Source organism: Telopea speciosissima, chromosome 9, assembly GCF_018873765.1.
Source record: "Telopea speciosissima isolate NSW1024214 ecotype Mountain lineage chromosome 9, Tspe_v1, whole genome shotgun sequence".
NCBI classification, from domain to species: domain Eukaryota; kingdom Viridiplantae; phylum Streptophyta; class Magnoliopsida; order Proteales; family Proteaceae; genus Telopea; species Telopea speciosissima.
Window position 1 is genome coordinate 56,255,057 of NC_057924.1, and position 26,587 is coordinate 56,281,643.

At 39.4% G+C, this 26,587-nt stretch overlaps 1 pseudogene; it reads left to right on the forward strand.

Annotated features, from left to right (window-relative positions):
* Nucleotides 1–2,290: 2,290 nt before the first annotated feature.
* The window catches only part of LOC122639137, a 92,757-nt pseudogene continuing 68,460 nt past the window's right edge, over nucleotides 2,291–26,587 (forward strand).

The following is a 26,587-nucleotide window of genomic DNA, read 5'->3' on the forward strand; positions in this document are numbered from 1 at the left end:
TCCTGTACGTTCTTTTTTGCCTCATGAAGCCCACTCATTCTCGCAGAATGATTCTCGTGCGAGAACTTGATCCACTAAAGTTACAGAAGAAATCAAAAGAAAATTTTGTGGATGTGAGGGATCTTTATCCTCTCAATTATATTGTCCGTAATTTAACAGAGGAGGTAGAAATGACTATCCTAACCTTTGTCCGAATATACTGTTCGAGGTGAGGTTCACGTGAGACCTACCTCCCTCTATTAGATGTTCTTGACGTCAAGTACGGACAGTGTAATTGAGAGGATAAAAATTCCGGATTTCCCTCCCTTTGGGTGTGAATGGAGTTCATGAGGTGGCGCGTCTTCAACTGCTAGTAAAGTTGCTCATAATTTAAGCTTTGTAGCTTTTTCTTACTCCGTCTTAAAAATGTATTCATGGGTAATGTGATTGTTCTCTTCCATCTAAAATAGTATTGGCATGACGTCACACAATTATTTATTGGCAAGAGATCACTACTTGGTCTTGTAGCCCTACACTAGTGCAGAGACCAATGATAGCGTGTATAGGAACATCAACATGAATGGATTTTTTAGTTCAGGAGGAGGTTGAATAGTAATTTTGCACGTTCATGTGTTATGCGGAGGAGCCACGCGACCAAGAAGTGTTTTTTTTCCCCTGATTTTAAACTTTAAAATTTGAATACAAATATTTAATGATAGTTTCTCAATTTATGTGATTATACTGTTGTATTTTTTAGTTTTATAATTTTCAAATTTAAACGTTAAAAATTTATACTTTTTTTTTTCAAAATTGTAACATTCCTTAGAAATGCCTGATCAATTTGTTATGTTTTGTTCAAAATTTGAACATTTTTTTAGGTTTTACTTTATATAATCGCAATTGATTACCATTCACTAACAAATCGGTTGATATCATAGCTATTTTTATAACGAAAAATTCTACCTAATTTCTTCTTCTTTTTTTTTTTTTTTTTTTTTTTTTGGGGTGGGGGAGAAACACTACATGGTTGTGTGGCATAGAGACACATGAGAGCATATAATTATGTTCCTACCCCGCGTTTCCCCACCCCCTTGAAATAAAAGATTCACATCCATGTTGATGCTCCTGCCCGCCTTCTCATTGGCACCTGCACTGGCATAGGGGTCACGCGACCAGGTAGCGATCTCTTGTCTTAATATTTTATTTGGGAGAGGAATAGGGGGTCATTTCAAGGAGGGGGGGACTTACCGATGCTTAAGTTAATTGTCCAGGCAACAATACAAAGCAGTAGAGTAATTGCGCAAGAGAGTGAAAGATTGATCGATTCCTTTATGTGGTTGTTATCACTGTCGTTATAGGATGGAATGACATGGTCCGACTGAGAGTTGGTGCTTGGAATCCAATATTGGCTGACAACCGCCGAAAGAAAATTGAATCCTTGTGGGAGTCTGATCAGAAAGGAGATCATCGTTGAAAGTCTTAAGGCTTCATTTGGCTGCAAGGGGAATTGAAAGGAACGGAAGGGAAATTTTCATACTTAAAAAAAAGAAATTTTTGTAATCATTATCCCATGTGATTGGATGCAATGTAAAGTGAAATTTAATAACCAAATATTGTATGATTTAGTATTAGTGATGTAATCACATGGGGTAATGATTCCAAAAGTTTCTTTTTCTTTTCTTATTTTCAGATTGAGAGCTTATAAATATATTTATTTGTAAGGGGGGGAGTGACCTGGGGAGGGGGTAAGGTACCAGCCAGGAGACTCGACCTTGAGACCTCCTGGTGAGCATGGGCATGAAGCGCACCACAACTCACCAACTAAGCTATGCAATTGTTGATCAAAAGTTTCTTTTTTAAGTATGAAAATTTCAATTCTCTTCCCTTTAATTCTCCTCCCAACCAAGCGTAGCATAAAGGGTGAAGTCCTACAATTTGTGAATTATCCTTAACCACACGTCGTGCATGTGCTTATTGATGGATAATATTTATACATATAATCACATATAAAATGGTAACAATCCATTTTCAATTTGGATCCTCTATTATCGAGCTACCTGGCAGGATTGTGCTACCCAAATACGATGTTGTGTGCAATATCCGCTTTACCCCTGTCCAAACGCCTTGCCTGAGTGGGGGTAAGAGGATCATTACGAGGATCTATGTGGTGGTTGCTTTTTGGGCTCAAATCCCAATGTTGTGTATCCTGACTTCTGTCCTGTGTTATCACTTTTAAGTATGAAGACTACGTACGTTCCCCCTTCTTCTTCTTCTTAATTAACACCCTTGTGTTTCATTTCAGTGCCCTCAGATTGATTCAGAGCAGAAAGCACTCCTAACAACATGGAATGCTGTCCCTCCCACCGTCCAGTCTACATTCCCAATCACATCGCTGACCCAAATTACATCCGCATCTTCGACACAACACTTCGTGACGGCGAACAATCCCCTGGTGCAGCCTTGAATGGCAAGCAAAAGCTTGATATCGCCAGACAGCTCGCAAAGCTCGGCATTGACGTGATCGAAGCAGGTTTTCCTGCTTCTAACAAGGCAGACTTTGAAGCTGTAACGATGATTGCAAAGGAAGTTGGAAATAGTATCGATGAGAATGGACATGTACCCGTTATATGTGGGTTTGCAAGGTGCAACCGTGGTGATATTGATATGGCATGGGAAGCCATCAAGTGGGCAAAGCGGCCAAGGATTCTTACTTTTATTGCGACGAGTGAGATCCACATGAAGTATAAGTTGAGGAAGACGAGGGAGGAGGTGTTGCAGATAGCGACAGAGATGGTGGCTTATGCGAGGAGCTTGGGATGTGAGGACGTCGAGTTTGGTGCTGAAGATGCTTCAAGGTTGGTTCTCTCTCTCTCTCTCTCACAATATAGAGTAACTACGATTTGGGATTATTTTTTTTTTTCTTTTTTGGGAACTGGAGGTGTTTGGCATTTGGCCAACTGAAACCTCCAAGGCTCGTGTATGACCCAGCAACACCACGAGCCGGGAGATACTAGGGCCCCATGTTCATCAGGGAGTTTCCTCTCAGGCGGGTGGCCCCAAGGGAGGAGGCGGAGTCGAACTCAGGACCTTAAACTTCCTTAGGCCTCGTCCCTTGCCAACTGTGTTGCCCCTTGGGGTTACGATTTGGAATTTTTACTGCCTAGTGCACCACACTTGAGAAACCAACCGTCTACCCAACACTTGAGAATATAAAAAGAGGCTACTACCCATGTTTTTACGGTTGGATTCTTAAGTGTGATGCACTGAGAGGATGAAAATGTTGGAATTTGAAAGTTTTAAAATATCATTTCCCTCCAAATTGCTTTTTGAAATTTTCTCTAACTCACTTGAGCTCCTTACTTTTGCCTTTTGGTTTAGTCCCACAATGGAAACTTGAGAAGGATTCAAGGGGTATATATGTAGATGTGTTTCATAAGGGTGTAAGTCCCTTTGAGAGGGAGTCACTATTCTCTCACTATTCTCTCATGTTTGTGGTTCTTTTGAACCGGGCCGAGGACGGGTCTAGGTCTGGGTGTGGGTGTGAATTAATTGTTAGAATGAATCGATCCGAATAGGGACAAAATCCCAAAAGCCAAGACCTCCATAGGGCGTTCAAGAACACAATCAAATAAATAATAGAAAATAGGGATAGAACCACTAACCTTGTTTCGCATCCATAGTGATGATGCTTGCAGCGAAAAATAAAGAACGAAGATCTAGGTGCTTCCCCTCTATTCCCAAAGTAACTGCCCTGATGAGAATACCGAATGCGCAGGGACGACGAACACTGAATGTCTCCCTATCTATCAAGAATGCACTCCTCAATAGCAATTGATAATAATAAGTTGTGATGGGTAGAGGGGGGACCTAGCTCTCCTTATTTAGTAATCCCTATAGGGTCTGACTCATCACAGTCCTAATAGGAATCTATCTGGCCCACACTAAGCCAATCCACATTAGACTTCTAATATAACTTAATGACCCCACTTTATTAGACCAAAACCCTAATTAGCTTGGTTTAGGGATTTAATTATGTCCATATGGAATTTTATTAGAACTATAATTCTAACATTCTCCCACTTGGACTTATATTAAATTCCTTATTTTTAAAAGGATTTAAAAACAGTTTTGACCAAAACAAATCACAGGCTAACAACTCTTTAAGAAAAATTTATGTGCACAATTTTTAAAATAAATTGGTCTAGAGGTCATATTAGAAAGTCAATCCTATCCCATAGAGTTTTAGACACCGAATCATGGCGGTAACTGCAACTATGATCAAGCGACACAAAGCCTTCCATGGTCACGAGAGCCCTCAACTCTACTAATATGGATGCCATGTGATAGTGTGGCAATGAGATAATACTCACGTAGTGATTCCTTATGTATTATCCATTTATCAGTCTAAAATTTCTCTTCTTTAAGTGGCACAGGCTCACTAGAGAAATAAACTTTGTGATTCTAACGAATCTGTATGTCTCATCAGAAATAACTCGAGTTATACTTTATGTGTTACAAGATATACCTTTAGGCTAACAACTTAATCCCCCAGCATTGCTTAAGGTTAACACATTCCTTAAGACTTTAAAACCAGATATATATACATCATGTCAATAAATGAAACACCCAAGTGTTCAAAAGAATTTTGCATGCAATGACAACTGATACATATAAGCCAAGATTTACCACACGATAAAAATTACAGATGAAATTAAACTTTATTTTACAATGGAGCAAAACAACTCCCACTAACCAACCGCATCCCATGATGCACCTAAACCCATGCTTATGACATGTCTTTCAAAATACAAGGGCGAAAACCTTAGGTTAGGGGATCTATAACCATATCATCTGTACCAATATGCTCCACTGCAATGTCACCTTTCTTTACTGTCTCCTTTATGGTCAAACACTTGACCTTCATGTCCTTAGACCCTCTAAGTTCTTTATTGTTGTTTATAAACAACACAGCAAAACTGTTATTACTATATATCTAGATGGGTCTATCCACAAAATCTAAAATGGTCAACTACTTTATGAGATTCCTGAGTCAAATAACCTGAGTAGTAGCCCCATGGCATACTGCAAACTTTACCTGTATAGTCAATGTGGTTACCAATGTCTATTTTGTACTGTTCCATAATACTATCCTTCCTACCATCAGGAAAACATAACCAAATGTGGATCTCCTATCATTCTCACAGCTAGCAAGGTCAGAATCTGTATGACCCACTAGCTTGAGTTCATGAATATGTCTTTATGTTACATATAATCTTTTGTCCCCTTCAAGTACCTTAATACTTTCTTGGCAGCAACCCAGTGGCTAAGACCAGGATCTGACTGATATCTGCCAAGAAGACCCATCACAAAGGTAATATCCGGTCTGGTACAGACCTGAGCATACATGATACTACCTAGTGCGCTAGCATAAGGCACCTCATTATGTCATCCTTCTCAGCTTCATTTTTCGGGCACTGCGTTAAGCTCAGTTTGAGAACAGGAACATTCCCAGGTTTGCAATTCAGCATACTGAACCTCTCCTAAATACGATCAACATAAGTCCTCTGAGAAAAACTTAGTAAACAACGAGAACGATCCCTATGGATCTCAATGCCAAGGACAAAAGAAACCTCATCAAGGTCCTTCATGTCAAATTTCCTAGATAATAGTTGCTTTCATTTATGCAACATCCCTAGGTCACTGCTAGCAAGCAAGATGTCATCCATATAAAATACGAGAAAACAGAATTTGCTCCCACTGACCTTGTGATATATACACTGATCCACTTTATTTTTCCATAAAATCGAATGAAGTCACAACACTGTCGAACTTCAAAGACCACTGCCTAGAAGCTTGTTTGAGACCGTAAATAGACTTCTTGAGTCCATGCAAGATGGTCTTAACCATCCACTGCAAGACCCTCAGGTTTAATTCAACAAGCTCCCAAACATCATTATGTTTCATCAATTTCACCTCATCTCTCATTACATCAAACCACAAATCTAACGGAGGACTAGAAACAACGCCCGAATAAGTAGCTGGATCAACCACATAACCTATGTCATAGTCATGCTCTCCCAGATAGACCTCATAGATAGACGGTATAACTGAATTTCTCTCCCTAATGGATTTTCGTAATGGTGCTACCACTGCCTCACCCTGAATCTAAGGAATCTCAGCTGGAACTGCATCAATGATAGGATCCTCAACCGCATCCTGATTAAGAGGAATCTCATCCGGTGCTACATGAATGTTAAGGACCGTATCAATATCAGGCTCCTGAACTCCAGCGGGTGTAACCAATGCCATAGTATACCCCACATCCGTCTGAATAGGTAGAAGAATAGGTACTAATGTACCAACCATGTCACTATCTTGAACAGTCTAAGAACAATCATTTTTTTCGACCACATCAAATTCCAAAAACTTCGTTGTCTATGAGTCCATAATCCTAGTGCCTCCACAGGGATTATAAAATTTATATCCCTTCGAATGATCTGGGTAGCTTACAAAATAGTAACGAGTAGTCCTAGGATCCAACTTGTTCAAAGTTGGATAATATAGTTTTACTTCTGCAGGGCACCAAAACTCTAAGATGGTTTCTGGGTTTAGTAACTACATGGTTAAGGATACAAGGAGTAGTTTTCAAAAACTTCTCCCATAAGAACTTAAGTAAAATTTATCTTACTAATCATACTCTTCGCCAGTGCGGTTATGCCTTTCGGCGACACCATTTTTCTCAGGACTTCCTGGCATAATAAATTGACCAACTATCGCAGAGTCCTCTTAGTATTTGGCAAATAGGCCCTTAAGCTATCCAGTATCGCCATGTCTACCATAATACTCACCCCCATGATCGGATTTAACAATTTTAATAATTTTTTTCGATTGTTTCTCAACTTCAGTCCCAAAAATCTTGAACTTGTCAAGAGATTCAGACTTTTCTTTAATTAAGAACAGATAGCCATATCAGGAGTAGTCGTCTGTTAAAAGTGATGAAATAAAAAATTTCTACACAATGTGGTTGAATAGGGACCACTGATGTTAGTGTGAATGACCTCCAACAGGTCAGAACTATAGACTACAGTTTTCTTCTTTATCTTGGTCATCTTTCCCTTACATCAGTCTATATAAGTTTCTAGATCACTTTCGAGAGTAGGTAGGATGTCAGACTTTATCAGTCTTTCCACTCTTGCCTTAGAAATATGACCTAACATCTTATGCCACAATGTGAAAGACTGTTCTTTAGGTAATGGTCTTTTGGAAACAACGTTTTCAACATTATAGAAGGCGTAGATATCATTGGGAGATAAACACAGTCTGTACAATCCATTGGATGTAATGTAGGAACCAACTTTATTTGAAACAAATTTATCATACTGTTCTTTATTTCAAAATGGTAACTACCAATGTCCAATACTGAAAATGAAATGAAATTTCGCCTGAAGGACGGTACATAAAAAGTGTTTTTTAAAGTCAAATTAAAACTAGAAGCTAGTAATAAAATGGTATCTTCCACGAACTCTACGTCAACATATCCATCGTTCCCTACGAAAAGCCTTGATTCATCTTGATTTGGCCTCCTCCGATTTATGAATCCCTGTATGGTGAAACCAACTTAGTTAGTTGTCCCACCATCTAGCCTCCAATAACTGGATGAGGCTTTTGGTAGATTGGATTCACAAACAAAAACCAAAGAATCAATACCTGATGGCTTGGGTTTTGATAACCAAGTCTTGTATTTTTTGTAGTCATTCTTTATGTGACCCTTCTTCTTGCAAAAGAAGCAGTGATCACTCTTTTTCTTGGGTCCCAAATTATTAATCCGATCGCATTCTTTATTGGCAGACTTATGAGTATGATTTTTAGACTTTTCACTCTCATGGGATTTGAAAATAACAAGTAGTTTCTCTTCCTCATATACAACCCTAGAAGTAAGGTCATCGATACTCCAGACACCATCCTGGGAAAGATAGTTGGTTTTGATGACGTCAAAATCAGAAGGTAGGGTATTAAGAACTTGATGAACAATCAAGGCATAAGGAAGAGCAATATTCAAGGCTTTGATTTTGGTTCGATAGTCAACCATCCAAACAATATAATCCCTAACAACCCCAGAACCATGATATTCCATATTAAATAGCCCTTGCAGAAGTCTCCCAATCTCAGCATTCGATGAAACTTGGTATCTCTTGGAAGTTGCATCTAGCAATTTCCTGACAGTACATTTATCAGGTAGACCACTCTTAAGGTGTTCTGGTATCGACCTCTTTATAGATAGTACAGCTAAGCGATTACTCTTTTCCCATGCAGAATGCACAAATTTTTTTTAATCCTCAGTACTATCAGCTATTAGGTCCATTGGTTTATCTATAACAAGGGACGTATGCACATTTGCCATCTCCATGGCAAACATAATGTCCTCTTTCCACTTTTTAAAATTTGACCTAGTAAGAATCTCAATAGTGACCATGTTATTATTGACAGAAAAGGTGACTGAAAATTTAAACAATGAACAGTACAATAATCAGCATGATGCAAGTACAGCTTGAAACCTTATAAGCTAATGAGAATTTTACACACATCGTTGTGAAAACACCTTTGGGCTGAATTCCCAACATGCAATTGTAAAAATCCCTACATACTAGTGGCCATGGGAATACAACTCAACTTTCAAAATCCACCACCTTTGGGTGTGCAGAATTCTAGGGTCAGCCTATTCATATGCATAATGTATATGTACCCCTTCAAGTACCAATACATGATCACCACTTTTGGGTGTATGACCACACATCAGATTTGAAGGACATCCCACAACTGTATGAGACCGGTGTTTCACAAATCTAACAAGGAAGGTCGCTTTGGCGGCTGCATCCTGTCGAACCCATGAAACCCTCTCTTGGGATTTTCCAAAATTACTTACATCCTTAAAACAAATTGTGTTATTTTATTATTTATGACAAGGGGCTTAACTATCTCAAAATTAACACAAATATGCCAACAGTATTGTTCATCAAAGTAGGTATTCCAGCAAGTCAAAAAATTAGTTCGGTTCCCAATGGAACGAACCGATAAATTACATAAAAGGGCATGCATCAATAGAATACCAAAAATATTTAAAATATGCATATCTGATTAAAACAGAGGGCACCATTGTGTAGAGCACAAAAAAACAGAACCAACGTAAAAAACGGGACCCCAAACGGAGTCTCGTAGCCCCCAGAAAGCCCGATCAAAGTTTTAGGGCAAAAGCGGTTGACTGTACTGGTTTGACTGGTCTGTGTGGTCAAACCGGTTCAGCCAAACCAAATTGGTTCCGTATTGAACCCGGTCCAACCAATCCGGTTTGATACCGGTTCAACCGGGATCGGGTCAAGCATACCCGGGTCAAAATTTTGGGTCATCGGGTTGTGAAATGGGTCGAGCCGACCCGACCGGCGCACGTTAACAACGCCCAAAAATAATATCAGGCGCACGATAGCAAAACCCAGATTCCTTCTTTTTCTTTTTTTTTTTCCTTAACTTCTGCCGACGAGTGAGATCACCCGCGGCTGCCACCGGTGCGTGAGAGCACGTCCGACAGCCGCCGACGGTGATCCACCCACCGAAATTTCTGATTTTCCGAGCTCTAAGCCCCCATGTGATCAGATTTTGTTTTCAACGGCTAAAAAAATTGGCAGAATGCCAGTGTCCATACGGGTTTTTGGAAAACTAAAAAAAAAACCCTAAAAACCTTGATTCGAATAAAAAATTTTTCAATTCCCTTATTATGTTCTATTATTTTGAATCCATATAGATTCAAGAACGGATCTACGGAGGCTCTAATACCACATGTTAGAATGAATCGATCCGAATAGGGACAAAATCCCAAAAGCCAGGATCTCCATAGGACGTTCAAGAACACAATCAAATAAATAATAGAAAATAGGGATAGAACCACCAACCTTGTTTCGCATCCATAGTGATGATGATTGCAGCGAAAAATAAAGAACAAAGATCTAGGTGCTTCCCCTCTATTCCCAAAGTAACTGGCCTGATGAGAATACCGAATGCGCAGGGACGACGAACATTGAATATCTCCCTCTCTTTCAAGAATGCACTCCTCAATAGCAATTGAGAATAATAAGTTGTGATGGGTAGAGGGGGGACCTAGCTCTCCTTATATAGTAATCCCTATAGGGTCTGACTCATCACAGTCCCAATAGGAATCTATCTGTCCCACACTAAGCCAGTCCACATTAGACTTCTAATATAACTTAATGACCCCACTTTATTAGACCAAAACCCTAATTAGCCTGGTTTAGGGATTTAATTATGTCCATATGGAATTTTATTAGAACTAAAATTCTAACATTAATGTCTATTACTCACACAACCAATTACACTTATACGTATTTTGTATGCTCTGTGGGTGTATCCTACTTTTGTTCCTGTTCACTTCCAATTCGAGTGATTTAATCTTGGAGGTATAAGTGTAAGTCAACTCTAATGCACAAATAGAGGCGCTTAAAAACCTTAAAAAAAGTATCCAATACGATTTCACCTGCCTTCGTCTACTTCTTCAAGGACCAGGTATTTAATTATAATTGTCATATCTGTTTTATCGATTTTATAAGAATCTGTTTCTGCCCCTCTATTCTCTGCTATTATCAATTGATAATACAACAGAAAATCCTACCAAACCCGAGCGTGTTCAAGTTGGTGTGCCACGTGGGGCCAGTGCTCCTAGCAGTCCAGCCTCGTTAGATTCGTCCCTAGGCATTCCCTGAGCGTTGGGCTCCCAGGAGAGGAGCCGAATCCCACAATTCCACATCCTGCGTATCTTTTCTTACTTGCATAAAATTCAGATATCAGAGATCCTTGTGGTTTGCGGTTGTGTCTAATGGAGTGGGATAGGAACATGGTTTGAGGTAACAGTATTGAATCGCCTATATTGCATGGTTTTTGAAGGTGAAAGTAGCCACACAAAAAAAAAAAAACTGCTTTTTTAAGAAAAATCAACGGTAAACTTGTCTGATACAACCGATCCGTAAGAATACCATATCCATTTTGAAGATGACTGATACCAAATCCGATACCGTGCATGATAACCATGTCATTAGAAGCTCGGTATTTATCATAAACGCAAGGACTCCTTTTGCTCTTTTCTCCCTTGTGATCGGATCTGGCTCTCCTCCAGCTGTGGCAGGAGCTGGAGGGTCCAGCCCAACAAAACAAGGGTTTTTTTGGTCATTTCATAGGTGGGACCCAAGTGGGCCTCCTACGAAATGACCATGCCACCCCCTCTGTTTTTGGTTGTTTTTGCTAGGTTGGACCCTCCAGCTCCTGCCACAGTTGGAGGAGAGCCAGATCCGATTCAATCGCCATCTGCGGTTGTTGGCTGCGTTCTTTCATCATTTTTTTTCATTATTTGATCCTTTTTTGCCCAAAAATTACGATAATGGCCTCCAATTTGAGTCCGTTGTTAAGTTCAAATTAACCCTAAAGTGAAAAGAGGCAATTAAGTCTATTTTTAATAGCCGTTGCCTAGAGCTTAACCCCATTCACTTATGGCATATATGCCTTGAGGTGTCAAGCCCACTGTTGAGGTTTTAAACATGTTTTACCATATGCCTCCCAAACAAACGGAAAAAAACCTCATACTTTTGCCTTTCATGTTTTATAGGCGTTTGCGTTTGTTTGAAACCAAAAAAACACCATGTGTATCCTATTTAAGGGCCCAATTTTTATCAAAAAACCAAGGGCTTTACCAAAAAAGGCTTAATTAAGAAGTGAGGTTCTCAATTCAAAACGGATCCCACACCAACGTCGGTTTCCGAGAATCCTAAGTAAGGTTCGCAAGTCAAAACGAATTGCAGTTGTAATAACACTATTTAATAAAATTTTCATATAAGAAGTAGGATAACAATAACAATAAGGAAAAAAAAAAAAAAAAAAAAAAAAAAACAACAACAACAACAACAATTTCCTAAATCACTTCAGGTATGTAGAGTATATAACGAGAATTGAGCTCATCTCTAGGGAGGCATGCGCCCAGGGTTCTGCCAGGGGGCATCCAGCGGCTGAGCTATGCCGCACACATCTCGGCGCATGCCTAGGGATGTGTGCGGCACAACCCAACGGCTGGCAGCACCCTGGGTGTTCCCTACTCCCTGGAGACGATCCTGATCCATATACCGATAAGGGAGCATAAGACTCCTATTTTTATTTGACACATGTGCTAATTAAAATATAACCATATCGAAACAATTGCTTACGCAGAAACAAAAACTACAATCCCTTTTATTTCATGTTTATCCGTTATTCTAATTCAGACAAAGTTTTCCTCCACTACCAAATGGACATCTAGCCACCATATTAGGCTTCACAAGCCTCGATTAGGTTTTAGCATGTTTCCCAAAATACCCTCCCAATACCCCTCGTGTGCATCTGAACCTACCTTGGGGAACATGCTAAAACCTAATAGGGGCTTTGTGAACTCTAGGATGGTGGCTGGATGTTCATCGGGTGGTAGAGGAAAATTCGGTCCTTATTATTATTAGGGAAAAAGATCCCTACTTGGTGGTATTTCCTACGCCCTCTCACAGGTCACCGTGAAATGACACCACTGCTCCCTAGGTAGATAACTAGGCGTGCTCTGCCATTGGCCTAGACGCTTGTGTATAAACCATGCGACCAAGTAGAGATCTCTTGCCCTTATTATTATTATTATTATTCTTGAAACTTATAATGTGTTGTGGAATATTTTTTTTTTTGGAAAGGAATGGGTTGTGGAATATAAATGCATTAATGTTGGATGTTATAGTTGTTTTGAACATATTAGATGTAGGTATTCAGGTAATAATCCATCAATTTATAAGGTCCTCTAAAAAAAACGTTTAAAACCCATGCCATTCATTTCCGTTTTTTTACCATACTGTTTGGAGATTTGTGTCATTTAAAACTCGTACCGTCTATTTCCCTTTTTTTTTTTTGTTCCTGTTTTTGCTACCGACTCAAACCCAAGCCTGCATTGACAAGACGCCCATGCCTGAGTAAGACTGAAACCGAAGGTCCGAAACTATATATTTGGGTTTTGTTTTAGGATACATATTCGAAAATTCGTATTTGATCCGCATTCGTATCCGTTTAGGAGAATCTGAATCCATTTGAAAACTAATAGGATACGAATATGATAATCCCCCTATTCGACTGATTATTATCTGATTCGTTTAGCAATCCGAAGGTAATAAAATGTCTTAAATATATCTTTGTGTCTATCTATCCGATTAAGTTTTTTTTATTTATAATTTTTCAAGTTAAGATAATGTGATTCTTTTTTAAGATTTTCTATATATATATAAGATAAAATAAAAAATAGAAAATGTAAGAAAATCAAAGACTAAGAAGAGTAGAAGAAAGGGTAGTTACTGAACTCTCAAATCTCAATCCTAACCCTCATCAGCAAAACGGTAAAGATGTCAATGGATAGAATATTATCCGAATCCTTCAAAAAACTTATAGGATATTATCCGAATCAGTCCGAAGATAATCGGATACGAATATGATAATGCTACTATTCGACCAAATTCGATCCGTTTACATCTTTACCTTCTAGGCGTCACAATCAAGGTTTGTAATCTTGGATCAGATCGGATAGGTATCGACCAAGACCGATCTGATCCACTCAAGGGTAAAAATGTTTAAAAAAAATTAAGATTTTTTACAAAAAAAAACAAGGGCAAAAGTGTCATATTTGTCTGAGTTTGGGCGATCCCGGTCTGATCCAGCCGATCCGATCCAACCGATACCAAGATTACGAAACATAATCACAATGCCTAGTTTTAGTAAAATTATCAAAATGCCATCAAATGAAAATGAATATAAAATACAAAATGACATTTTTTGTAATTTTAGCTACTTTTTCTACTCATTTTAAGCTGAAATTGTACCAATAAGATGTTTGTTTGGTCCTCCATCACATGGAGCCATGTCACAAATAGTGAAGTATTATTCTTCACTAGGCATAGTGATGGCAAAGAAAACCCTTTTTGAATTAATTGGTTTGGTCGAACTTGATTAAATTGATAGACCAATTGATTTAATTCGATTAAGCGACCCAACTAAAACCCGACATAACTACCCGTGTATCTCATGAACTAGGGAGTAATTCACAGGTAGGTAATCACAACTCACAAGATATAGGTGGATTAGGGTTGGAACAGGGTCGGGTTGGGCCGGGCTTTATAGAACCCTAGCCCAGCCCTGAGTCCCCTTTCCTAGGCCCAGGCCCAGGCCCAACTTGACCCTGACTCAGGGCCTGAAAAATCCAACCTTGACCCGCCCTCAGGGTTGGGTCCGGTTGACCCTGATTGACCCTGATCATGGGGAGGGGGAAGGAAATGCATGGGCTGGAATGGGCCGAGGAGAAACTTATCAATTTTACGTAAAATAACACTATAATAAAATATATTATATCACTTATTATCTTCATATATTATATATTTTATAACAAAATGTGGGTGATGTTAAAGTTTATAATATATATATTTTATAGTATAACTTAAAACAGGGCCAAGCCAGGCTTAGTCCGAAGCCTCAACTCTAACCCGACCCAACCCTGACTCAGGGCCAGTAATTTCCAGCCCTGGCCCGCCCTCAGGGCCAAATATCTTAGCCCAAACCTTGTTCGGGCTCAGGACGGGCCCGGGCGGGTTCGGGCCGACAGAGCCAAACTTGCACCCCTAGTGGTGGATGGTATATCATCCGTATCCATAATCGTGTTCTAGTCCTTTACCAAAAAAAAATGTGTTCTAGTCCAATTGAGCAACGCCAATAAATTGAACCGAGAAAGATGGAGAAAGATCTTGTCAATTCGGGCAGCGTGCAGCCATGTGTAGCACCTGAGTGAGGTGCTGCGCATTTACCGCCTTACCCCTGCTCGGGCAAGGCGTTGGGCAGGGGGTAAGGCGGTAAATGCACAGCGCCTCATCTCAGCACATGCAACACTACAGCCCGGATTGACAGGAGCCATGTCCGGGAAAGACTAGTAGCGGTAATCTAAAAACGTTTTTGTGAGCAAAACTCAAAAATAAAAATGATACCAAAGTGAGACTCTGGTGGGGGTTCAATTTTATTTTTAGCCATAGTCAGTAAAGGTGTCAAATTATAATCGGAACTGAAAACCAAAACCAAAACCATATTGAATAAGTCAAGCCGAACTGAACTAAATAAAATTTGGTTAGATTTTAGAATCGATTCGGTTTTCGGTTCGATTCTGAATCAAGCATAGGAATCGAATTCCAAAACCGAAACCGAACTGAATTTGGATAGTAGTATATTATATTATGTTATTTTATAATAATACTAATATATTATAATATATAATACATTATAATACTAATATTTATAGTATAAATTACTAATGGTAGTATTAGATTTTATAATACTATTATACTGTACTACAATATTATAGTATATCTTACCAAAAAAAAACCAATGTTATAGTATGTATGTTATAGTATGTATGTTATAGTATATGGACTGAGTAGAGGAATTGGAACCAAACCATGTAAGAACCAAAATCGAGTAGATTCGGTTTGAATATTAAATTTCAGAACCAAATACCGATTTGGTTCTTGGTTCGGATCCGAATCATAACAACACTCTCTGGAACCGAACCGATTGACACCGCACAGTCCGTATCCTCCGCGGAAAATTATCCTCCCCTACTTGTTTGCCAAGTTCAAGCCCAATTTCATTCTATGGTTCTTTCTTGCTTGTCAGGGCCGAGAAGGAGTTCCTCTACCAGGTTCTGGGGGAAGTTATCAGGGCAGGGGCAACGACTGTAGACATTGGTGATACTGTGGGCCTTCTCTTGCCAACTGAATTTGGTGAATTGATTGCTGACATCAAAGCCAACACCCCTGGAATAGATAATGCCATCATCGCTACCCATTGCCACAATGATCTTGGCCAAGCTTCTTCTAGCACAATTCTGGTAATTCCTTCACTTCTGCACTTATTTTCTGTTCTTTCTTAGTTTTTGGGTAATGGCAGATTGATAGCATTAGTTTGCCAATACTAATTCATTTTTAGCACATTTGAATCCAGGGAGCGTCTGCAGGTGCAAGACAATTGGAAGTAACTATCAATGGCATTGGAGAAAGAGCTGGAAATGCTTCCTTTGAAGAAGTAAGGATTTCTTTGTATAGGACTTAGGATTATTATCAAACAGTTGGAGTGTGTTCATGTCAATGTTGGAGGGTTTGGCAAAAAACTGTATACTGAAATGTGTTATCTTTATATTCTAATGCGGATATCAAGAGGGAATGCATTCATTTTCATGAAAAATAAATCCATGGCTTTACATGGCGGTTGAATTACCAATTATTGTGTCTGCCTTTCCCTAGCTTCTTTTTATTTATCTAATTTCTTTTCTTGAGAAGTGTAATTTCATCATTCTGCTGTCCTCTGTTAAGAACCAAAATCATAATTAGAGCTAACTTGTTCTACTTGAAAGTGCCAATTGGCTTAACTAGTTAGACTGTAGGAATCACAAAATGCACCTTCTAAAATTATGCCAACAGATCTGTTTTGGTGAGGCTACAGATTCCGATATAATGATTAACGGTTTCCTGTTTCTCTTCCTTAATGTAGGTTGTAATGACTCTGAAATGCCATGGGGGGAAGCTGGGGTGCTTTATACCGGGATCAACACCAAACACATTGTTATGACAAGCAAGATGGTATTTCCTAATGGACCTCTATAAAAAATTTTAACATGTATTTTGATTTTTATTTTCAGGAGCATGGTTCTTTTGGTTGAGTCACTCTCTGAAATCTTGTGATCTCTTAATTTTCTCCTCCAGGTAGCAGAGTATACTGGACTAATGGTTCAGCCGCACAAGGCTATCGTAGGAGCTAATGCTTTTGTTCATGAAAGTGGTATCCATCAGGTTTGCATATTCCTTATCAAATATCTTCCTAAAATGCTTAAATTTCCTGTACCATCACCTCTATAAATATCCAAACACTTTCCTTCAGAAAACCATTCATGGAATATAGGGGAGAATACTTAATAGATGTACCTATTTTCATAACATAATCTCCTCAGGGGCCTATTTTCTAATTCTAAAGAAGGGTTTTCTTTCAGTTTAGTTTCCTTTGTTCTCCTTTCTTTTTTGGTTGAGTTTAATTCTGAATATCCTTGTTTTGTTGACTTTAAAACAAATGGACCCAACGAGAATCCAATAGAAAGAGTGTATTGATTGTGGCCTCTGAATAAAAGATCAATAATGCAGCCAATTTCTTCTTTGGAAGGCCGACATGATTTCTGTAGAACTATAGTTGCAGAAAGTTGATGTATACATAATGACCGGAGAACATAATAATGGTGAGTTGTTACTGTCATGGTTTCAATATTCCATTCCAGTGCAACTCAGAACTGTTGGTTTAGACAGTCTTTTGCCAGAAATTTAGTTTTCCAATCTTATGAACTCCTTTTTTATATTCATATCTACATAGATCTTCAAGTTATATACAGAAATATAAACACATATTTATGTAGAATGACTAGGAAGGGTGGTGAGTTCAAGAAATATAACTCAACCATTCCTTAAGTTCTTTGGTCAATACATGATTCCTCTTCCACAATTCCGCTCTATTTAAGGCCATAGCAGATGTTGACTTATAAGCACTCATTTCCTTTGTCACCCACCTGAACCCTGGTCATCTTCAGCCTTACCCTTGTCCTTTACCACTTTTTCAATCAACTTTTCCTCATCACGTATTTACGCAACTTCTAAGTTCCCTTCAATGTTTTCATTTCTATTATTATCTTCCCTTGTCACGCCATGAATATTGACATTCCAACAAGGCTTGAATAATCAAGAAAATGAAAAGGTTGAAAATGGCCATTTTAAGTCACAATTTTTAGTCTGGAAGATGGTCCCTGAACGCGGACTTTTGAAATGATTGTTATGTCAAACAACATAGGAGCAGGGTTAATCACATCAAGCTCAAAACTCTCTCCACCAAACAAAACTTCTGACTTGCCTTTCTGCACTTAATTCTTTGTTTATTGATCTTTTGAATTAATTTTATGTTTTCTTATATAGAATGAACATAAGAATGTTAAAAAAAATTTTGCACTATTTTTTCTTTTGTAGGATGGAATGCTTAAACATAGAAGTACTTATGAAATCATTTCTCCTGAAGATATTGGGCTATCTCGGTCTAATGAACTTGGTCTCGTCCTTGGAAAACTTAGGTATGGAATTCTATCCTTGATAGTATGATTTTGAAATGCTAATAATCTTCTACCTTTATTGATGGAGTTGGGATGACTGTTTTAGTTTTTTTAATTTTTTTATTGATGCTTCCTTTTCCATTGCTGTTTCTTTCCTTTCAATAACAAATATGTGGGTATGAAATAACAAAATAGATCCTAAAATGGTACTTATGTAAAAATGCCTGTGACGAATAAAATTGAGCTTGGAGGACACGTCGAAGAAGATGGCTTTCCAAATCAAATCAAACGACCGAGATTTGGAAGTCCATCTCCTGAGGTTCCTTTCCATCTAGATATGATAGATAGCGGCACCAAAAACAAGCTTCCCAATGGTGTCACAGCTAGAGGTCCCAGAGAATGTCATGTCCAGCCAAAGCCATTCGCGCTCAAAGGCAAGATGTCTCCTGCATCGGGGCCAGATTGAGGAAAGGGCTTTTTTCCAGATGGCGGAGGTGAAAGGGCAAGCAAAGAAGAGGTGGGGCATGTCTTCGTGGCCATTCCAACATTGGGAGCAAGAAGGGGAGACAAGGATGTTGCGGCGGAGAAGGAAGGCTTGGGTGGGGAGGCAAAGATTAAGGGTTCTCCATGCTGTGAAACTGTGGCGAGGGATATGACCTTTGAACCAAACTAATTTGTGCCAGGGGACATTGGGACTGGGGTCTCGAACAAAATTCCAGGCTGAGTAGGAGCTAAAAATGCCATTGGGGGAAGGAAGCCAAAGAACCTTATCCGCATGAGGGGGGGGGGGGGGGGGAAGGATGGAAGGGGGGAAGGGACGACCAGATTTGGGAGAGAATAGAGGGATTAAGAGAGGATGGAGGGGACCAAGAGCCTACAGAAATAAGGGAGGAGAGAGGGGTAGCTTTAGGAAGACCAGAAGAATAGCTTTAGGACGACCATTTAAAATCTGCTTATGTCAGCTGTTGTGCACTAATGCCTGGTTTGGTCATGCACTTTCCAATCTTATTATTAGATGGGTCAGGATCAGGCCGGATTGCTCAAATGCTTAATCTGTTTGAAACAAATAAACCTGGTAGGTTCCTACATAGCCTGATTACCCAACCAGCAAAAGATCTTCTAACAACTTGAAACTTCCAACTTGAACATTAAATGGGTCGGTTTGGGTTGGGTGATAACTCAAGTAATCCATATGGTCTGCCTGACCTTGCTGAGTTCAGTGTACCATAGTTTTCCAAAGCTAGAGATTGAGGAGGTGTGTAATGATGTACATCCAGTTCACCTGATCCAAGTGGTACAAGCTGGTCAGGTCCTAGTTGTTTAATTCGCCGAATTATTCGCGAATAATTCGGCGAATCCGAATTTTACGAATTATTCGTCCGAATCCAAATTGGACTCAAACATTCGAAAAAAATCGCGATATATAGACTTACCGAATAATTCACCAAATCCGAATTATTCGGTCATTATAAAAAAAAAAAAACCAAAAAAAAATCGGAAACCCTGGTTTTTTGGTAAACCAAAAAACAAGAAAAAAGATTCGGATTCGGGAATTATTTAGCGAATTAAACGACTAAACTTATGACTGCCTAAAAAAAGTTAAAAATTAATTATCCAATATGTAATTCTTGGTTAGAAATCTTTTTTTTTGTAGAAATTCTTGGTTAGAACTTAGTAGTCAATAGCAAAAAAAATGGTCGAGTAACTATAATTTTTTTTGTTGATGGTTTAAAACCATAGAATCGTTAAGAACAAACATTTTGGCATGCGTGACTCAATAAAATATCCAAAATCAATTAAAAAAATCTCAACTTTAATTTTAGGTAAAAAAAAAACTGACCTAATGTTTTAATCACAATCATATAGTTGAGGTTTATCAAGGAAAAAATTATATAGTCAAGAACAGCATGTCATCCCAAAGTTTAACTTGAGATCCTTACAGGGAGATCCTATTGGTTATGATTTTTAATCTTTGTTATGCTTTTTGATTAATGAAATAAATGTTATCCCAATTTTTATATCATTTATATATTATGCACATATGATAATTGGTTGATAATGTTAAATATGTACTACAAATATTAAAAATAACGTCTGAATTTTTGTCCGAATTATTTTTTATAAAACGAATAATTCTCGAATCCGAATTTTATTTTGTCCGCTTCTTTGACCATTTTTTTGACCGAATTCTTAAATTAACAAAATGAATTATTCCGAATAATTCTCCGTTCGAATTATTCCCGAATCCAATTTGTTGTCTAGGGGTCAGGCTCAGACCACACGTACTTGTACACATGCCCCACACACTATAATTTGTAATGATGTAAGATCCAGATACCTTGTCTTCCCTTACAATTGTGGTGAATTTCAGCCAAAAAGAACTATGTTATATGTGAATAAACTGTAATTTTTACCCATTCTTTGTTAGAATTTTTAAAGCTTTGATGGCTGAGATTACAGGAGGAGAAGTCTAATAAAGGGATGGCCATATAGTTAAGCTACTACTTAACTTGACTTGTGCAAAAAACAAATTAGCTGTATGATTATTGATTCCCTTCAGGGTTCCCAATTTTTTTTTTCTTGCTGAAAACCCTTGGCTGCATACGGCCAGGCTGCTCCCCACCTCTCTTCTCCCTTCCCCTTCTCTCTTCCTCTCTCTCTTCTTCTTCCTCCTCCTCCCCCTTTCTCCACTTTTTCTTCCTATGTTCGGTACCAATAACGCAGATTGAAGCCTCTCAAACTTTAGTCTCTGGTTGCTCGCTTTGTATGGTCGCCGCCTGGCAGGTCGCCTCTTCTGCTAGGCTTGCCGTTCCCTTGGTTGCCGGCCCTTCTTAGCAGTCACCCCGTCGGATCCCAGGCTCGTTTTGGCAGCACTTGCTCGGTAGCCACTTCACTAGGTAAGCTCCTCCGTCAACTGATCGTTTGGGTTGGCTTCTCTCTCATTCGTCAGCACCTCCGCCGTCATCGTCTGCATCACCGGTGGTTGCAACCTACCGCTGCTCAGTCGCCTACCTGCTTGGTCTGCTGCCTTGCGTCCACCAGCCTCGCTTGGCCTCCCTCCTGCCGGTTCCACTTGGCTTGCTCGGCCTTCGGCCGTTTTGCTGCCAGCTGCAAGGCTACAGCCCGCAAGGCTGCCTTCTTTGCTCGGTCGACAGCCTCTTTGCAGTTGCCCTCCGCAAGGCCGGCGCCCTCCATCATGGCGCTCTCCTTCGCTAGGCCAGCTGCCCATTTTGGCCATGGCCCTCCGCAAGGCCAGCGCCCCTCCCCCTTGGTTGTCTCTGGCAGACGGTTCCCTGACTTCGTCGGGGCGGCTAGGAAGATGTTGTGTTGAGATATGTTGTCTAGGGTTTTGGGGGACCCTACCTGGAATTGTCTTTGTTGCCCTTCTTCTTTCTTTGGGCTTCATTGCTCTTGTTTTAGTCCATGTGGGCTTTTGTGTTGCATTGGACATGCCCATGTGGGCTTTTGTCTCCTTGTTTTTTGCTGGCCTTATGGGCTTGTGTTGTAGTCCTTCATGGACTTTTGTTTTCCCTTTTGGGGGCTTTCATACATTCTATAATCACCAAAAAAAAAAAAAACTTGACTTGCAGCAACTTTAGAGGGTCCCCTATCTAATGTGGGTTCTGGAATGGCCTCATTACCTATGCATGTGCTTCAAACCCCTTCAGCATTTTCTTAGAACCAAAGATAAAAAAGTGTTGTTTGGTCCCGCGTCTCATTTTCCCCCTATAATGGAATTTCTTAAATACCTCCATAAGATGTAAAACAACCTAGAGGGGGTGAATAGACTGTATCTAGTGAATTTGGTCTCTTTTTAAGATTAATTACATGGTTAAAATAAATAAACAATCACCCACAAGAGATAAAGGATTTTATAGTGGTTCAACTATAAGAGTCTACGTCCACTCCTCTCAACACCTGAGAGAATTCCACTAGTTGTTCCCTTTCAATACAATAGGTGGGGAAACTACACCTTACAAACTCTTTTTTCAAGACAAGAGAATCCTTTACAAAGCTCTTTTAAAGATAAGAGGATCCGTGCATTACCTAATTACAGTCTAGGCTAATACAACCTTAGTTTGATCAAGATGTTTGCTATTGTTTCACCTAAAAGCTCGAACTGTTAGGGAAGGGAAGCCTAAATGTATACATCAACACTCCCCCGCACGTGTAGGCCAAGATCACATGGTCCTTGCACGTCGCCAAGATTGCATGGCACCTAGTCCTTGCATGTGGCCAAGATCACATGGTACCTAGAGAGAAGAAATATCGGGAAAAAAACCTTCCAATGCACTTCCCAGGGGTCGAACACATGACCTCCCTGCTCTGATACCATGTTCGCTACCGTTTCACCTAAAAGCTCGAACTGTTAGGGAAGGGCAGCCTAAATGTATACATCAATACAAGAGTCCTACAAACTCAAGATCAACTCTAAGGACAAAATAATTACAATTAAAGAGGTTAAGGGTGGATAGTACCTATTTGGAGTGTAATAAGTACTTCTTGTGCGATATGGAATGGAATGGAATGAAAGCACAATATGAGGGCTGCTTTATTACTCCTTTTGGTGAGATATCTTGGAGCAATGATGAGGGCCTTGAAAGCCTGAGTTGACTTTTTTTTTTTTGGTGAATAAATAATTCATTACCAGAACCCCGAAGGGAGGAGGAAGAAAGGAACTTCAACCACTGGTAATTGCAGTCTAGGAAGCAAATACTTCAACAAAATCCAATTCCACCATAAGCTTCACGGCACAATGAGTTCATACAGCCACATTAAGGGTTCATACAACACAAAACCAAGAATAACAGCATACATTATCACAAACCACATTCATAAACACCACAGACTGAAAACAGAGTCTGGCGGTACCTTAAAACCAAGAGAAAGAGGAGTTGTGGAGCAGCAACTCTTAGAAACCTGAACTGAGACCATGGGGGGGGGGTTGCAAACATACCCTAGGGCGATCCAAAAGAGCTAAACTCCAGCTCCAAACGCTACCGAATGGAGAAGGGAACGAAAAATATTCCTAGAAGCTGGCGGTAACTTTGTTGCCTAGCTGGGTTGGTTTGATTTGAGCTCCAAGCCCTATTTCTTCAAATGAAATCCTCCTTCATGGTCTCCATGGTCCTCATTCGTGCTCTTTGTAAGAGATCTTCAAACACTTTGCATGATAGTTCCTTCCTTGGAACCCCTTTGTAACCTAGGATTCCAAAGAGAAGAAAGAAAAGGGATTAAGAAGGTGACTCAACTCTCAAACCAAAAAAGAGTGCTCTAATACCAAGTTGGAAGTTAGAGAGTGCAATGGAACAAGGTAAAGGGTGGAAGTAGGAGGTTGGATAAGAAGAGAGGAAGAAGAAGAGAAGAAGAGAAGAAGAGAAAATGGTGCAATGTTGTGTGTTGGAGAAATTGTCTCCACCACACCTATATTACTTCACTAATGAGATAGAACAAATTACATACACCTCCCTAGGGAGGTAAAAGGTAAAAACAGAAATTTACAATATAAGGGAACTAGTAAACTAACTAGTTCTTAAAGTACCCTTACAACATATAAACTTTAACACTTACCGCCGAAAATCCAATTTTTGTTCTTGAACCGGGGGGGTTGATTTTTTTTCCTTTTGGAATTTGATTTTTTAACTATTTTTATTGGATTCAAATAGGGGAGTATTTGCTTATTTATGAATAGTATCTTAAGTAAAATGACCATTTACTTAAATGATATTAGGCATAAATAAGTGTCTGTATACCAAGGTTTGCATAGATAAGTGTATTTATACTAAGATTTCCCATCAAGATGACCAAAACCACCGAGATCCTCCGGCTGAGATCTGGCACTCATAAAAAGGAGTTTGGGTCGCGAGATCTCGATCAGGTCGAGATCTCGTCGAGATGGGGTAATATATGGTATCGCATAAGATCTCATCTCGAGCTCACAAAAAAGCGAGATTTTCGTCAAGAGTCGTGAGTTTTAGTTCCATGGTTAGTATCAGTTGATACGGAAGGATAATTTAAACTATTAAATTTATCCACCCGTGTCCCCCTTTGGATAGTCTGTCGTGTTAGAGATCTTGTTTGATATACATATTATTTCTTCCCTTTCCTACAAGGTCGGCCTTTTAGAGGAAGCGGTTCCAATATGGTATCAGAGCAGGTAGGGGTCACGGTATCGAGTCCCCCTGGGAGCGGGCAGATGTTAAATTTATCCACCCTTGTCTCCCTTTGGATAGTCCACCGTGTTAGAACTCCTGTTTGATATACAAATTGTTTCCTCCCTTTCCTACAAGGTCGGCATTTTAGAGGAAGCGGTTCCAACATAAACCTTGATTGCGGCCCTTTGTCCTCCCCTGGGTAGAATATTGTACTGAACAATAAGACTCAGAAGTCTAGGAAGGTCATGCAACTGCTTCATTGTGACCTTAAAAATAAAATACGTATCGATTAGTATCAGCTGATACGGAAGGATATTTTAAACCTTGACTGCGTCCCTATGTCCTCCCCTGGGTAGAATATTGTACTGAACAATAAGACTCAAAAGTCTAGGAAGGTAGGGCCAATCTTAGATGGCAGAAATTTCAACTCCCCCACAACCCTAATCCCCAAAATATCTCCTAATTCTTCCTTATTAAAGGAGATGGGCACTCCCTTAACAAAAGATTTAATAGCGAGGGTTTCGCCCATACCACGCACTCTCATGTTAATGTAGAAGTAGTGTACTAATTTAGGATAACATGATCACTAAAAGAACAAAATTTGCTCCCATCCCAAAAGATCAAAATAATCTCGCAAATTATAATCCATAAGGAAAAAAAATTGACTTGCATTTCTTGTTCAATCTTTTTCTTGTTGAACATGTCCCAACGGAGTTCAACCTCCTTGGAGATAAAGAGGGATGCATCGTAGGATGTGGAGGACTTCTTGGATGATAGGGTTTTGACCCTTTTCTTCTTTTGTTGGACGGGAGGTGCCATTCGACAAAGTTAGGGTTTATGAGACAGAAGAAAATAAAGAAAAGTGAGAGAAAGTGTATGTAGGAGATGTAGGAAGAGTGATTTGGGTTAGAAATTACTTGTTTGCAAGGTACTTTGGCAAGATTTTGTCTAAAAAATTCAAAAGGGAGGTTTGAAAGAGAAAGGGCGCGAAGAAGAATGAAAAGAAAGTGACTGAAAAGTCACTCGGATTAGCCCTTATAAGGGTGAATTTTTCATGTCGGTCGACCGACACGATTTTGATGATTGACCATCAGCCCAAAGTGTTCTGTTTTAAGACTGAGGATAGAGGATTTTGTTTGGGCTGGAATCAAATTGCTTTACGGATGACTCAACTCACTCAAACAGTTCTGTTTCAATAAATTCTAGAACAATTTTCCCCTTTTGAGCTGTATCTCGCAGAAAGTGATGTCGAATATCAATGTTTTTTTTTTTGGTAACTGAAATTTCATTCAAATAAAAAACATGAGTAACACAAGGTTTGGGTACAAGATATCTAAAACCAAGGAGTGGAATATGACCAATCTGTTGTACATGCAATTGATAGGGTCTTCCAGGATAGGGTAAGGGCAAAAGCCCAACAGAATCCCTAGAAAAAAGGCTGTAAACACAACTTACAATATGACTCGACACATGGAAAATATCCTTGTGGGTAGGGATGGGCATGGCAGACAAAGCCATGTGATTTCCTATATTGATGACCGACAGTCTATCTGGTCCCCAATTTCCCAGGTACTAGTGTCACACCCTGGCCCAGTGAGTAAGGGCAAGGTGTGACCGGATGCCAACTGGCACCCAATCAATCCTCCAGGATCGTAAGTGTAGTACTCCCATTCATAGTTCATCAAACCAAGGTTCGAAAACTCGGGTCTCGGAGGCATCTCGGCCTAGCCAAAAACTGAGATGAGTCGAGATCTCAGCGAGTTACTGCATTTTTTTTTTTACTCGGACCCCCAACTCGGTGGGTTTTACACATATTTTGGGTCTGAAACTTGGTATTCAGCCTATTTCAGGTCATTTAAACACAATGGCATGCCCAGATTTCCCAAAAAATAAGTCAAAATATGAGTTTCGCTTTGGACTATAGGTTGGTAGGCGATGAGTCATACTAAAACAACCTACTCTACACATAATTTAGTAATACATAACAAATTAGCAATCAAAACATTCAATTTAGTACATATCAATCAAAACATTCAAATAAAAAGTACAATACATCATTCTTCTCTGAATTTGTTACATAAAATGTGATCGAGTAATGAATTCTTCCCCATATTAATCCACAAAGAATTCCCAAGTCATAGAATTGCTGAAGTGTTGCACATAGTGTGACATAGCCTCCATATAAGTGTTATCATCAACATATACCAAACTCCCTATATCCTAG